We start from the raw sequence: 14,560 nt of genomic DNA on the forward strand, positions 1-14,560 counted from the left end.
GTCAGTTTTCCTTACAGGAACAGCAGCTGGGCCTTGTATCTAGATTATAGCTTAATTTATTAAATGTGCCTTCTGATTATCATCAAGCTGGGCAAATTCTAGACTGTCTCTTGTTGATTGCATCTGTGTTTTACATGAAAAAAGTCTTGAAACTGCAGCATCAGTTTTTAAATTTTAATAATAATGAGTACAGCAGCATCTCTCCTCATTGGTACTTCCAAAATTCTGCCAAGCATATGCATTGTTTTGGAGGGGAGAGGGAATGAAATGTGTAGAGGAATAGGACAATACCACAAATAAAAAGGATGGATTGTAATTCCCTAAATAACTTTGCTGAGTCTTTCCCTCCCAGGTAAACCTGGGCAATAAATCATCATATGTAGGAAAAGGGCAGACTTTGTAATTTATTCCAGACATTATTGGAAGCACAGACTTGAGATTCCCATTGTACAGCTGAAATCCAGACTTGTGTACCAAGAGCTAACTGCCCTGTTTTGTGTGAATGTGGCTAGATGACACGGCTGCTGAAAGCTCCAGCAATTACAGCCTGGCCAGCTTTCAGCTGTATAAAATGCCAGAGTGGGAAGGGTGAAATGTTAGTACCAGCTTTGGGTTACTGCCATGATCTTTTCTGCTACGCTGCAAAGACTCCAGCTTCCTAGAGGAATGCTTTGTTGTCTTCTGCCACATTGTCATGAGGACACTGATAATAAAGTGTAGCCTGAAACTATGTCATCAACTATTTTAAAACTTGTATTTCTGTATATGCAAACCAGTTTAAAGGCAGTTTGTCTGAAGTGTAGGATCTGTGCATTGATATCGTGTAAGAATTTCTGAGCAGAGATTCTGTAAATGCCATTAGAAGTGGCTCATAAGCTTTTTTACTGCAAATTAATTCTTTGTTGTCCAACCTCTTTGCTTAGTTAAATCCTCATTCCTGTTGTGGCCATTGTCATTGTAAAAGCCCTCTACTTTGTAAGCAAAAGGACAGTTTGTAAAATCTGTTTGGAGGGAGAAGACTGGGGTTTTTTATAAGCCTTGGCTTCAAATCACGTATGGCTGCTCATGTTGTTGCTGCTGAGCAGATGCTGGGTACTTCCAGTCTGTTGTAAATCTGTTGAAAACAATAAAAGAGGGTCATTACAGTTCTGCAAAAAGGAGGAAAATGAGAGGGAGAAGAGATGTTTGTTTCTATGCTATGAATTACTTAAATTGCATTCCCCAGGGAAATCTGGTGTGTGACAGCCAGGGAGTGACAGAGTTTGGTTTCAGCAGTAACAGCAATAACAACACTGCACATTATAGCATTCTTCACATAACTCAAGGCTTCCAAAGAGTTTTTGTGTGTGTGTTAAGTGATACCGAAACCTCTGTAGTACAGGATGTGTGAATCAGCCCAGTGAAGTTTAAAAGATACTTGTGTTTCTGTTCATAGAACAAATTATGCCAATGTGAACCAGGAGGCAACAGAATACCTTGGCTATTATAAAATGGCAGAGCCAAGGTTTTGCCGCTCCCATCCCTTCTGAAAAATCCAGGCTGACACAAAACCTGCCTTTGTTCATTGGTTTCAATGTATAGGTGACTTAAACTTCATTTATAGAGCTAATTTGATCAGACTGAAGGGTCTGAACAAGATCTTGCTGTATGATTTAAAAGGTTTCAATAGTTGGTGAACTTTATTAACAACTTAATTTACCTTTAATTTTAGAATTGATCTGTATAAATACAGGACCTTGAAAACATAATTTTCAGTTTTCATACACTGGGTCTTCAGTAGGGTTTTATTCAAACATAGGATAAGCACCCACATAAAATAGATTTTTATTTGGATACTTCAAAATATAGATATTTGTTAACATGTAGCTATGCCAAAATGCTTCAAATAAATATTAGTGCTCAGTAAGGATTGTGTCAAGTGGAAACTCATGCCAACTTATTGCTGGTAAGGTTTGTGGTTTGAGAGGTGGTTGACAGTTTCATCAGTGGGAGGAACAAGAGGAACTTCTCAAGGAGTACCAGAGTATCACCAAAGAAGTTTGTGTACAGTGGAATTGCAGCTAGAGCCAATTTAACTGACCCAATTTTTGATATTCCATTTTGTCCCTCCCCTCAAGTTTCATACATCTGGGACAGTTTCAGCAATGCTCAATGGGAAATAAAATCAGGGCTTTTGTTAGGCCCACTTGAATTATTTAGCAGCCAAGTTCAAAGCTACTTTGTTGTGATACTTATCCCTACAAATGTGTTTTGATGTTCTGGTTGCTCTCCTGCTCTGCTTTACTCCAACTGTCTTGCATTGCTCTTCCTTTCTACTAAGCCTGCTTGGTAGGCTTTCTGCTGGGCTGCTGCTCAGCCTGTCCTCCTCAGGCTCTGGAGCGAGGGCTGCCCACTCTGCGTGGTGGTGGAGACATGCTCGAAGGCACAAATGGCTCTCAGCTCTTGCACACTGCAAATACTTGAGGGGGTGGCCTGCACCCAGCTGCCAGGTGTGTAGGATCCCAGAGGGGACAAGACACAGCAAGATGATCACCACTGAAAATGCTGTGAGGCGGGAGAATTGGAAAACCAGAGCCTGTCTGTCAGTATTGAATGCAAACACTGCTGCCTCTTGTTACTGCCTCCAGCGTGGAAAGGACTTGGGATGCCTTGTCACTTAAAAGTGAGGGATGTCATGCATGAAGGTCTGGTGTGTGGTCAAGGCTGAAAAGATGTTTAATATCTCTGTGTGTGCTGCTCCCTTCTGCGAGCAGCGAGATGGTTACGTGCTGTTCTGTACCAAGAGCACGTGGTCACCTCTAGTGAGCCTGTGGAATATGCTTCAAAACCAGTAGCTTTGATAAATAATAAATAAAAATTTTGAGAAATAATAATATAAATGGTTCCTGTGGAAGATACAGCCTTAAGTGTGTCAGCCTAACCAGTTGAAGACTTCTGCTTCAAAGGGGGACAACTTATGCTGTGGTTTATAAACTTCAGATAAGTCTGGGGGAGACACCCTAGATATCACATCCCACTCTACACAGTATGTTCATCTTGCTGATACCTAGAAATCCAAATAAAAGCTTTCTCTTAGCTAGTTTCTACCCACTTATTTTTGTGTCAAGGCTGCCTGTTAGCTAAATCTTGTAAGCATTCTGCTGTCAGCAGCTCTGCATGGAGAGACATCTTAGATTAACAAAGTGCTCCAGGAACATTTTGTGGAATGCAGGGATAGTACGTTGTGCAGAACTTCAATACATCTGTAACAGTAATTGGTTTTCAGAGGTGAGTCCTAATATACTGCACATCCTTTTGCTCAAAGTTTTGCTGATTTTAATGAGGATTCGGTTCATCAATGGTCTACAATTAGTTAGATTTGTATTTTGTCAGTGACAATATGGCTGGTAAAGGAGGCAATTTTCTTTGGATTGCATCTGCAAATAATCTATTGCAAAAGGAAAAAAAACAACCGAGGAAAAAGGAATTGTTTTGGTTGCTGAATAGAATGATCTTTAACAGCATGGGCATTGACATTTGAAAGAAATAAACATACTTTCTTTTTCCAAATGGCTGCTCTTTATAAAAATGGCTCACTTGTTAATTCACTGTCTTCAAAGATAAAAAGGAAATGTTGCTTATCTGTCTGGCTTGATGGGTCAGTTGCAAATATTGTTGTCCAATTGGAACTGGAGGAGAAAAGGCAAATAATTCTTGTCAAAGCTGCTTTAGTTTTTAAATAATCCTCAAGCTTTCCAAATGTGACTTTTTTTCCATCCAGGTACAAATATGAGATTGATATCAGCATCCTGGAACTTCATATTGTATTCCTTGACTTTGTAAATTTCACTTGCTGAGAAAACCAGGCAGGCCTTCTTACTAATTAATAAATCACTAGGATTAAATGGTGCAGTCAGAAAAGTAACAGAAAGAAAACAAGTTGACTCTGCAGTGGATTTGTAATACTGGAATGTTTTGTTTTTCTCTAACAGTAGGAAATTGCTACACCTACAAAAGGTCTATAATTTAGTGTGTTCTTCTGTTTGTAATGACATCTTTCCTCATCAAGTGGAATCTAGAAACCTGTTACTGCAAAAAAGCCAAGGAAAATTGTCATGTCACCATGGATCTAATCATTATTGTTACTACAGTAAAGCTTCACAACCCTGCTGTGGAGAGCATGACAGACACAAGCATCCAAACTCTGGGAATTCCCACCTGCCACACTGACCCTTTCATGACCGATGAATTTTGGACAACATTTGGTAACTGCAATGACTACCTGAAATAGTGGGATAAAGCCCATTTAAGTTAAGAGAGTCAGGCATTATTTATGTAAAGGAATGAAATACAGTGTTCTCATGTACTTTAAAAGACAAGTAGAATAATAAGAATTTGACAATGAATTCAGGGTTTATAGCAGAGATGGAATAACCCTGCAGTGTCTTTGTAGTTCTGCTGGGGACAAAAGGAAAAGCTATGTGGATGAATTTGAAGATTTAATAAGGCAACTGGAGAGCCTGTTTGATTCCTGAACTCTGGAGCACCTGAGAGCACTCTTCCTCTGTTGGAGAAGGAAAAAAGGCATGTTTTATCAAGAAAATCTTATTATTTCTCTGATGAGAAAAAAAGCAACCACATGCACTTGTACTTGAGGTTGCAGTGGTTGTGATATTTCAAAGATCTAGAGATTACTCATTTTGTCATGATGAGCTTGTTTCTGAACCGCTGAGTTTGTACTGAAGTTCCTTAAATGCTTTTGAATCCTCTCTGGTGAGAATGCTGAGCAAAGTTCAAACAAAATTCTCTAGTGAAGGATGATGGTCTAAAACCATCAAGAAATGATACAGATTAAGTGTGAGAAGGCAAAGAAGGATGGGCTTTTGGTAGCCAAAGTGATCCAGCGAGGCTGAGTACAGTTTGGAGAATCCCTGCCTAACTTCAGAAAGTGAACCAAACCTTACACCAAAGTACATGGTCACATCTCTGAGTAAAAATTAAGCAAATGGGTCCTTTGGGGCAGGACATAAACCTTAGGGAAATACTTGGACTGCCACTTACTAATTGAAATAATGGATTTACTCAGTGAGCACGGTGATGTAGTGGTAAAAGATGGGGGATGTTTGCATTTGCAGGCAGCATGGAAGTCATGCTAAAGCTGCCATAAGGGAAGTAGTGTGACATTCCCTATGTCTAAGTTTTATCACTGTTTTTCCATTTGTGTTCATTAATTTTTTTCCTTAATAACCAGTCCTGCTCTGTACAGTCTGAGTGTTGTTTGCCCATTGAGATGTTCTGCTGGAGGATGGGGATCCAAGCACTTGGAGTAATTTATCAAGGCAACCTGAAATCCCTCCCGTCAGCTAGCACTAGTGCTGGGTCTCCTGATGATGGTCTGCTGAGAGTATCACAAGTACTGGATGCTTCCTAAACTACTTACTGAATTAGTTGCTTGATCTTTTTAGCAGGAATCCTATTGTTTAATTGGTAGAATTGAGTCACAGAAACTACTTCATGTCTAATAAAAACATTGTCCCAAATTATCCCAAATACTGCATCATTTTTCTATTAAAAAGTTTTTATTGAGAATGAAATACTGAGATTTTGATTTCTTTTCTTTGAAATGAATTTAAAATTGTTAGATCTGATTCTCTCATTAAGCATTCTTGGCGAAATAAAAAGTCCTCAAAAGCTCTGGAAGCCATAGCCAAACGGGACTCTGAATTGCATTTCCATCCTCAAAAAGACTGTTGGAAAGATAACTGTGTGGGAAGTGATCACTGCAGGGAACAGTCATGTCCTGGCAGCAAGGGTGGACCAGATGACCTAATTTCTCTTTTCCATTGGAGTTGTCTGATTCCTCAACTAGTCATGCAATCACATGACTGACAACAAGGACAAAAAAATATGGAAAGTACATCTCCCAGTGAAACAAATCCTGTTCTTGATGTTGGTGTTTTAGATGAAACCCTTAAAACTGACTTTCAGTCTGCTCTGTCTGGAATTCAGCACTGCTTCCTCAGCTGCATGAGAAGACATCTGCTTGGTGTAGTTGATGTGTGAGTAGAAGCAAGGCTTGATAAGAAGAGCTCAGAGAAGGAGTTGCTAGAGTAATATACTCTATTGCCCAGTTTTAATGTTATAACCCATCTACAAGATTTTGGAAGTGCAGCACTGTGCTGACTACTCCATTATCATACCTTGTGTACATATGACATGAGCTTGCTGAGCCAAAGTCTGCAATTTGTTAGATTTGCCATAAGATGACCTGGTTATCATGATCCAAAAGAGACTTTTTCTTGTTTGTTTTTTTCTTCCTTTCCCAAGACTTGGTGCTTCTTGCTGTCTGAACAGGCTACCTGTTCTCCCTGAGCAAAGTAGTCCGAGGTCTTGCAGTGTCAGATCTTACCTGCAATATGAAGAATTTTAGACTCAGCATTTACATTATTATCAAGGGATAAGTCTTTGAAATACATTTTATTAACATAACCTCATGCTATAGAGTTTGTACATGGAATCTTATTCCCACTTGGTGCATGCCATCTGTAATCATTCTGCATGAACATTATTCACATCATACCTACAAACAAAACCAAACATGAAGGGTGAGGAGTCCTGACCATAGCACTGAGATGATAATGGATTACAAGAATGCACTTAGAAACACCTGCATCTGGGTGGAGAAGTGAGGGTGTACAAGATAAAGAACTTTAAAAAGCAGAATACACAGACCAATAAAACACTTTGCTGTTTTGATGGAAACTACACAAAACCACTGTATTGTCTGAAAGAGGATGTTTATTCTTGAGATCCTTCACAACCCTGACTTTCAATTACTAGATGGATGCTCATCTAGCCAACTGACATGCAGGAGGAGTTTGCCTCTCAGAACCACTTTGGAAGAACTGTGGTAAGACTGATTTCCTCCTCAGTAAGAGAAAGTGGAGCAGAGTGCTTTTTGCTAGAGCTGTATGCCATATTCTTCCTGTTACTGCAGAAACCAAGGGCCTCTGCAATGCTCAATCTCCTGACCTCTTCTTGTATCTTATTCTTTTAATAGTTGTGGCTTTCAGTCTTTTTCTTTAGGTATTTTGGGTTAGAGGATGTTTAAAACCTGTCTTTTAGCTTAGATTTATTGACTACATATTTTATGGGGCCTTCTGAAGTAGATGCCTATTACAGACTTGTATGTACAAGATTGGACAAGTCTTCTATTCCTTTGGCCCTGGTAATCAATTCTTTCCTACTCATGTAGCCAAAAGGAGCACTCTCTCCACCCTGCCACCTGTGGGGCCAGAGACATAGACAAGATACAGGGATGTCAGTAGTTTTCCATGCCCTGCATTCTTCTTCTGAAGTATTTTCCTGTGTAAAGCACTCCCAATTTCTAAAACAATGAGAAAAAAAAATCTTTGAGCTCTTAAGAAATAGAAACAAATACATGTGTATTATATTATACATGTATATTATCATTGACTAGTAAGAAAAATACTGTGATAATGAAGAAGGTTTAGAAATTTAGAGTTTAGAAATTTAGAAATGAGGAGTGTCTGACTACTGAGGGACCTTTGTGGAAAGAATGACCAAAATTAAAATTCTTACATTTAACAGCATATTTCCTGTCTGTTCCTGCTTGTTTTTCCCCTTGACTTGTGAAACTTTCTGATGTTTTCCTTTTCCAATTGGAATAGAGAAAGTGCAGCTGTTCAGGGAAACTGCCTCAGAGACCACTCCACTGAAACAAAAGCAACTGGTAGATGCAGTTTGATGTATTTGTGTTTGGTTGTCTTCCTTGTCACTCAGCTTTCATATCCATTTGCACCCACCCACTCCCAAAACTCCTGTTTGCTATTAGTAATTTGTTTACTTGCTTAATTTCAAAGACCTTTACTTTTAAAACTCTACATATTGCTTCTAAACAGTGTTGTGGGATAAAATGTATCAGTCTGAGCCTTCCAAATGACAGCAATCCAAAGGCTGTGCTGATTCATACTCCCTGCCAGTGATGTGTGAAGATTTTCATTAAATAGAGATTGCTGGGGTACAAAGCTCCAGTGGCAGCCTGTCCTCCTGGGCCATGTCCCCTGTGCTAACAACCAGTTGCTGCACTGGGTACATGCTCTGGAGGATCCCTCTGAGGTCACAGTTATGCAGTCAATTTAGTCCAACACAAATCCATACTGCCATCGAAATCTGCTGTCTCATCTCTGCTTGTCCCTGGTGCCCCTCTTAGGCTGGCATCACACAGCCTGAATGCAAAACTACCTGCAGGGATTTTCCTCCTCCCTCCCCTGCCCACATGCTGATCCTCAGGAAGAGAAACGCATGAGAGGAGAGGCCAGGAGCACTCCTCCTCCCCATGGCAATGCAAATTAGGATGGATGATGTGGCAACATAACAAAAACCCAGGTACAAGAAATTTAACATCCCTTCTTGTCAGACTCAGGGCAGGTTTGTTTGTCTACTTTGCACTATATTCTGGGTCTGGTCTTGTAGTGTTCATTGTTGGCTCAAAGTGAGTGACACTCATTAGGCTGCATGATCAAAGTCTCTTTAGGAGTAGTATCTTCCAGCAGTGAAAGCTCCTGAGTCTCTAACTGCACAAAAAGAAGAGTTGTAAATAAAAGACAAAAATTAAGATCTTCACCAAGGAAGGAAGCTTGGTGTCCTTAGCAGAAGCATCAATCCATATGACAACCCAGCAGAACACAGGCATGGTCAGCAAACCTGTTTTACTACAATTTCAGGTGTTCTGCATGATCCAGTTTCTTTCTACCTTCAGAAGTTGGGCTTAAGGGTAGAAACAAATTCAAGCATCAAAAGGCAAACCTTGTTTACAGTCCTCCTGTGCTTTATTGTGTGGGAGGCTGTTTCTGAACTGTTCCAGAATGAAATGTCCTGGTAGTGATGCCTGTAATCAAGGAAACAGGAGAATATGGGATTAATGCAAGAAACAAGATGAGCTGATAATTAACCAAAAAAATTAGTTCACTAAAGAAGTTTAACTCATTAAAATGAAACAATCTAGAGCAAGAATTCTATTTCTTTCAACTGAGAAGTAGATTTGTAATCCTCTGTTTGAAATTATAACCTAAAAGATGCACCATATTCAGAAGAATTAAAAGGTGGGAAAATACTGAGTAATACACCAAATAGTTTCAGTTGTGCTAGTGTATGTATGCTGAAATACACATTTTATTTATAAGTATTTTGTTACAAATATTTACAAGTGTTTGTGTATTTATTTATTTATTTATTAGAATTGAGAATTTGACTGTGTCTGCTTGCAGAGACTGACTCATTTGATGTTGGAAATTAGTTATAATCAGATGCTAACAACTTTTGGTTACTAAGTACCTAGGCTGACCCCATGCCAGTAACCACACATCATTAGCTCTGAGTGTGCAGTCCTGTGAGCCACTCCTGCCTTTGCATGACTTGGATTTCTGGACTCAAATGGGGACATAAAAATGTTGTTAAAATTTTGTACTAAATACATTACTTTAATTATGGTGTCTTGGTTGAAGACTGTTTAGAAACCACATTTAACATTAATTACTGGTCATGTTGTCTGGAAAAAAACATAAATAAAAGTCTAAATCCTTACAGATAAACTCCTCTTTTCTGGAGTTTTGTATACAGGTATGAACAGTCAGTTTATTTATTAATTAAACTTTTCAAATAGCTCATTTGAATATGGTTTAAGTTATGATAGGAAATACTAGAAGTTTGCACAGTAATCCAGCAATATAAAAGCAAAAAACTCATACAAAATTAAAAAAAAAAACTGCTCAGGTTTACTTACTATCACATATACAGTATCTTTGCATTAATAGGAGCAAGACAAGTAATATACATTTAAGGTTCTTACAAAACATCTCACACTTAAACTGTTTTTCTACATTGTATAAACTGCACACACACATTTATAAAGTGCAGCTGTTTGATTATGGCTCCATACTTTATTGATTATGACTTTAATAGCTTAACATCATGCCTCCATTGCTCTTATCATTACACAATGCTGTCAGCCACTAACAAGGCAAATATTTTAATAAAAGCATCTTAGTTTCAATAATGCTTTAAAGTCATAAAACCATTGAGGCTGGAAGGGACCTATGGAAACTACATGGTTCATATCTTCTCTCAGAGCAAGTCCAACTTCAAAGTTACAGGTTCCTCGGGGCATGTCTTTCAAACACACAATGCTAAATCATCCCAATACTCTGCATAGCATTAAAAGCATTAATGCAATCAGTTGTTCTCACTAATCCACTAACAAATACATTAAAGTTACCCTGTGTTAAAACTATCCACTATACTTATTTCATCTTACATAAACAACAGTGTTGCTGGGTTTTTTTCCTCTGAAGTCCTTGATTTCTTTTATTTTTTTTACTATCTATTTTTTACTTTAGACCCCTTATTGCACAGTCATTAAGTACAAATACATTTGTATGGTCAGTGGGGTTGATTTTATTCTTGGGGAACTATCATTGTATTCTGGAGATTGGCGCTTGGTAAATTATGCTTTAGACTATTTCTTAGATACTCAGAAAACCAATAATCTGTATTCTCAAGGGAAAAAGACATGGATTTGTATCAGCTGTGGTAAATGAGAAAACGTGTCCAACAGCAGCACACTAAAATTCAAATGGTTTAATTTTGTTCTAATCACTTTAGTGTTGTAAAAGGCCCTGAAAAGTGATGTTTTCAGTAATTTCAGTATAATTGCCTCAAAAACAGCAGCAATGCATCCTTGGTTACACTGGCTCCAGCAATGTTTTCATCAGAACACACAGAAGAACTGACTTTTGACAAAAAGGATGGTTTAATTTGCAGTGGATAGTCTGCTTGTCTTACTGATTCTCACTGGGAAATGACTCCTCCAGCAAGGCCCTGGCACAGACATCTGATCAGTCTGTAACCTGGCAGAGGCACCTAAGCAGGATGGCCACTGTTACAAGAGTCTTGTGCAGACACTGCTGCTGCCCTTCCATGGAAAATGTAAGTGGAGGCCCATGGGATCCCACCACAGGTGTGTTCACCTGTGTCTCAGTCTTCCCAGTCAGCTGTCTTGGAGGAGTCTTCCAGACAATCCAGAAATCCAACAATGGTAGACCTCAATTCTGCATAACTATTTATGCCTTCCACTCCTTTTTTTTTTAACCTGTATTTTTGAACACAAATAAATTTTAAAAACCCAACCAGCCAACAAAATAAACTGTAAGTGCACCTAAGAATTCTGTGTGATTTAATTACAAACACAAACAATGACAAACCATATTCAGCATCATTTAACTGGCCAAACTGGAACAGTTTTTGTGAAGCTCAAAGGGAAAAGGAAATGAGAAGAAGATATCAAGGAGACAAGAGCAAGAGCTCTGATGGCAGTACAGAGTCTGGGGTTTTTTTTTCTCTTAAACATTTTCTTGGTCACCTTTTTGACCTCCTCATCTTTCATGGCCCTTTTTATCACCTGTTTCAGGCTCCTTCTTTGTCCTGATCCCACAGGTCATCTTTTCTCAGCATCTCAGATAAAGTAAGAAAAGTTGCCCATTGTGGACATCTGACAGCAAAGTATGTTTGATTCAGCTGAAGCCTGGTACCCAACTAGCAGAGGATCAGAACTGGGCTTTCCTTGCGTGTCTTAGAGATATGAGCTTTATCCTTTGAACCACATTCTTGATGACATTTGTCACACATTTCCTTAATAACTTCAAAAGTGTTTGAGTCCTTTAATTACAGTGCTGTTTACCTACTATCTTAACTAACAGGCATTTGCTCAGAACAGACATTTTCTCAAACACTCCCTTTATTATGTTTTCCCCCAAGTGCAAAAAAAAATTACAAAGAGCCATATTAACATCCCTGGTTAATATGGGATGAGAACAAAAATATCTAAAGAGTAATAAGCAAGTATGAGATTGTGTCCTAGATTTGCAGTAAACTCTGTGCCTGTGCTTTTTACTTTAGGGACCTTAGAAACTTCTGCCTACCAGTTCTTCACCAATAACACTTTTCTTGTGTGTGAGAAACACAAGCTTGGTGTCACTTTTCATAAAGAAAAATACCTCAGATAATCACTTTAAAATGGGTCTAGCACTGTGCTTGTTTTCAGGTTATTTTCCAGTCCTTTTAAATTGGTGCTTTTGGTCAGCAAGTGTATAATACCTTGAACACTTGGCTCTTGCACTGCATATCTAATATATATCACTGTCTGTGCTCTACCACCAAAAACTGATCCACACACAGAAAGGTGAGGAGACAGACAGAGTCTCTTTAATGGTACCTTAAGTTAGTTACAATTGAAGTATTTTGGCCAGTGGTTTTCTTACTGTGCCCCATGAGTCACTGGACTCTACTCTAGAATCATATGAAAACATGGTTTTAGGTAGAAGTTTAATAATAGGGTGCAATAAGTTTTCAGAGTTGACTACAATCCAGTGGTCCAAACTGTTTGGAGACTCCTGAGCGAGTCTGACATTTGTGATTGCAGAATTACCAAAGTGCTCCCAGCTGCCTTAGGATGGCACAGCTGTGTTACCAGGGTGATCTAAGCTACAGCTCAATGAACAACACAGCCAGCATACTTGCTGAGGGCAGGTTCTCCAGGCTCTCTACTACCACTACACAGAATATACTTCCAACCAAACCACTGCAGGTAGGCCTGGAGCAGGATGAAGAGCCTGCACAGGTGCAGAAGGGAACATGCCTTCTAGCAGCACTGTCCTGAAGCAGAAGTGTCTCTTGGAAGTGCTCTTCTCTCTTGTCTTGCTGCTGTGTGCCCTGTATCAGATCTGGCTGGGAGCACATCCCAGAGCAGTGTAACAGGGCAGGGCTGGGGAGTGGCAATTCTATGAGTCACATTTCAAGCACACGGAACTGAAAGCCCTGGAGAGGAGAGAAATGAGGCACCATGAAAATGAGACATCAAAGGCATATAAATAAGAAGACATATTAAAAAAAATGTTGAAATCTCAGCTGATGGGCAGGTGACTTGAATCACACACAGGTCTTCAGCAGTTCAAATGCAGCTCCTTCACCAAAGCTCCATCAGGAGGATGGCCAGTCTGGGTCACCTGGACCCTGAGTGTTGGATGAAGTGAGCCACTGGTGCTCCTGAGCCCGACATCAGTAGGGTGTCTACAAGTCCAACACATGTGCAGGCCCATTTTGCAGTGGTGAACTGCTGTCCCAGATGCAGGCTGCTCATAGAGATTTCCTTTTCTTGTTGGAAACAGGTGGAACGTGTGAATTAAGGTCACATGAAGATTTTGACAGTGTTCATATACCCAAATATTTGGTGAATTTTTCTTTGTAAAGAAATTATTTGAAAATAAATTCTCCTGGTCTCATTCACATACTCAGGAGAACTATTTTGTCTGAGAAAAAGCTGTGAGGACTTGGATCCAGATTGCCTGCTCAGTGCAGGCACTTACACCTATTCAGAGCGTGAAGTACTTGCTAGCCTGGAGCAGCAATGCTTCACACTTACATTGCTCAGATCAGTGAGTTGACAGGGTCAAAAATAAGTAAGGAGATGAAACCTCTGAACTTGTTGATAGCTTGTAGACACTAAGGACTCCAGCATTTCAGCAAAAAACTGCCTGCATTCCTCCAGTTCTGAGGTGAATGGGTTCATTCAATCAGTGGTGCAATTTAGGGTAACTCTGCCCTGTCCTTCTGCTGCAAAGTCACCAGGTCACTACACGAGATCCTCTTGTCCTGATCTTTCCCTTCTGTTGAGGCTTTAAGATAGTTTCTGGAGGATCATTAAGACAAAGCACACAACTTCTCATTTTACAGAAGGAGAACTGCTGCAACATCCCATCACAGCAATTTTTTTAAGAGCATCTGCTTCTGCAGGAGGCTCAGGGCTCCAGTTCTCACTGTGGAACCCAGGGAAATGCAAGGTCTTATTTGGTTGGCTGAGGCATTTATCTCTTTTCAAGCAACTCTTGATGATGCCTCATTCACTCACAAGTGTGGTCTACTACAGCTCTAATTAGGAATAGCAAGCAAAATCTAACACTACATTCCATGTATTCCATGAATTGCTCCATATTTGAGGTATTGCCAAAAAAACCCTAGAAGGCACAAATCCATTCCAGCACAGCCTTTTTCTAGCCCACTCTTTTTCTGTTTCTTTGTAATGCAAATGGTACAGAATTCAGTAGTGAATTTTCCATAGCATGTTGCAGTCTCCACTTACACCTAAATCCCTTATTGTCAACCTAGCTTGCAAGGGAAAAAACCCCAGGAGCAGCACCTTTCAATTCCCATGCATAAGGATAAATCTCACGTGTGGAGCCACGGAATACTGATTTCACTTTGCCCAAAAGAGTTTAATTTGTCTCTTTCATACTATTTTAAGCCTAAACAGGAACTGTTCATATGTATATAAAGACATAGTGCATATACACACACAAATGTAGAAGCAAAGCAGTCTGCATAAGGTAGAATGTCAGCAGATCCTTCCAAACCCAAACATATGCAAATTTAATCAGTTAAATGTTTTGGGGTGTTTTGTTTTGGTTTCTTTACTATGGTATGTGTCCAGTTGTCCAGCTGCCAGGTT

General features: G+C 39.5%; 1 long non-coding RNA gene across 1 annotated transcript; it reads right to left on the reverse strand.

Moving 5' to 3' along the window:
• Nucleotides 1–5,500: 5,500 nt before the first annotated feature.
• On the reverse strand, nucleotides 5,501–11,176 carry LOC135296064 (uncharacterized). Its single transcript, XR_010358116.1, has 3 exons — nucleotides 11,028–11,176; nucleotides 7,582–8,890; nucleotides 5,501–6,388 (listed from the first exon to the last, which is right to left on the reverse strand). It is a non-coding gene; the product is annotated as an uncharacterized LOC135296064 (long non-coding RNA).
• Between the last annotated feature and the right edge of the window lie 3,384 nt (nucleotides 11,177–14,560).

This window comes from Passer domesticus, chromosome 3, assembly GCF_036417665.1.
Source record: "Passer domesticus isolate bPasDom1 chromosome 3, bPasDom1.hap1, whole genome shotgun sequence".
In the NCBI taxonomy this organism is placed as follows: domain Eukaryota; kingdom Metazoa; phylum Chordata; class Aves; order Passeriformes; family Passeridae; genus Passer; species Passer domesticus.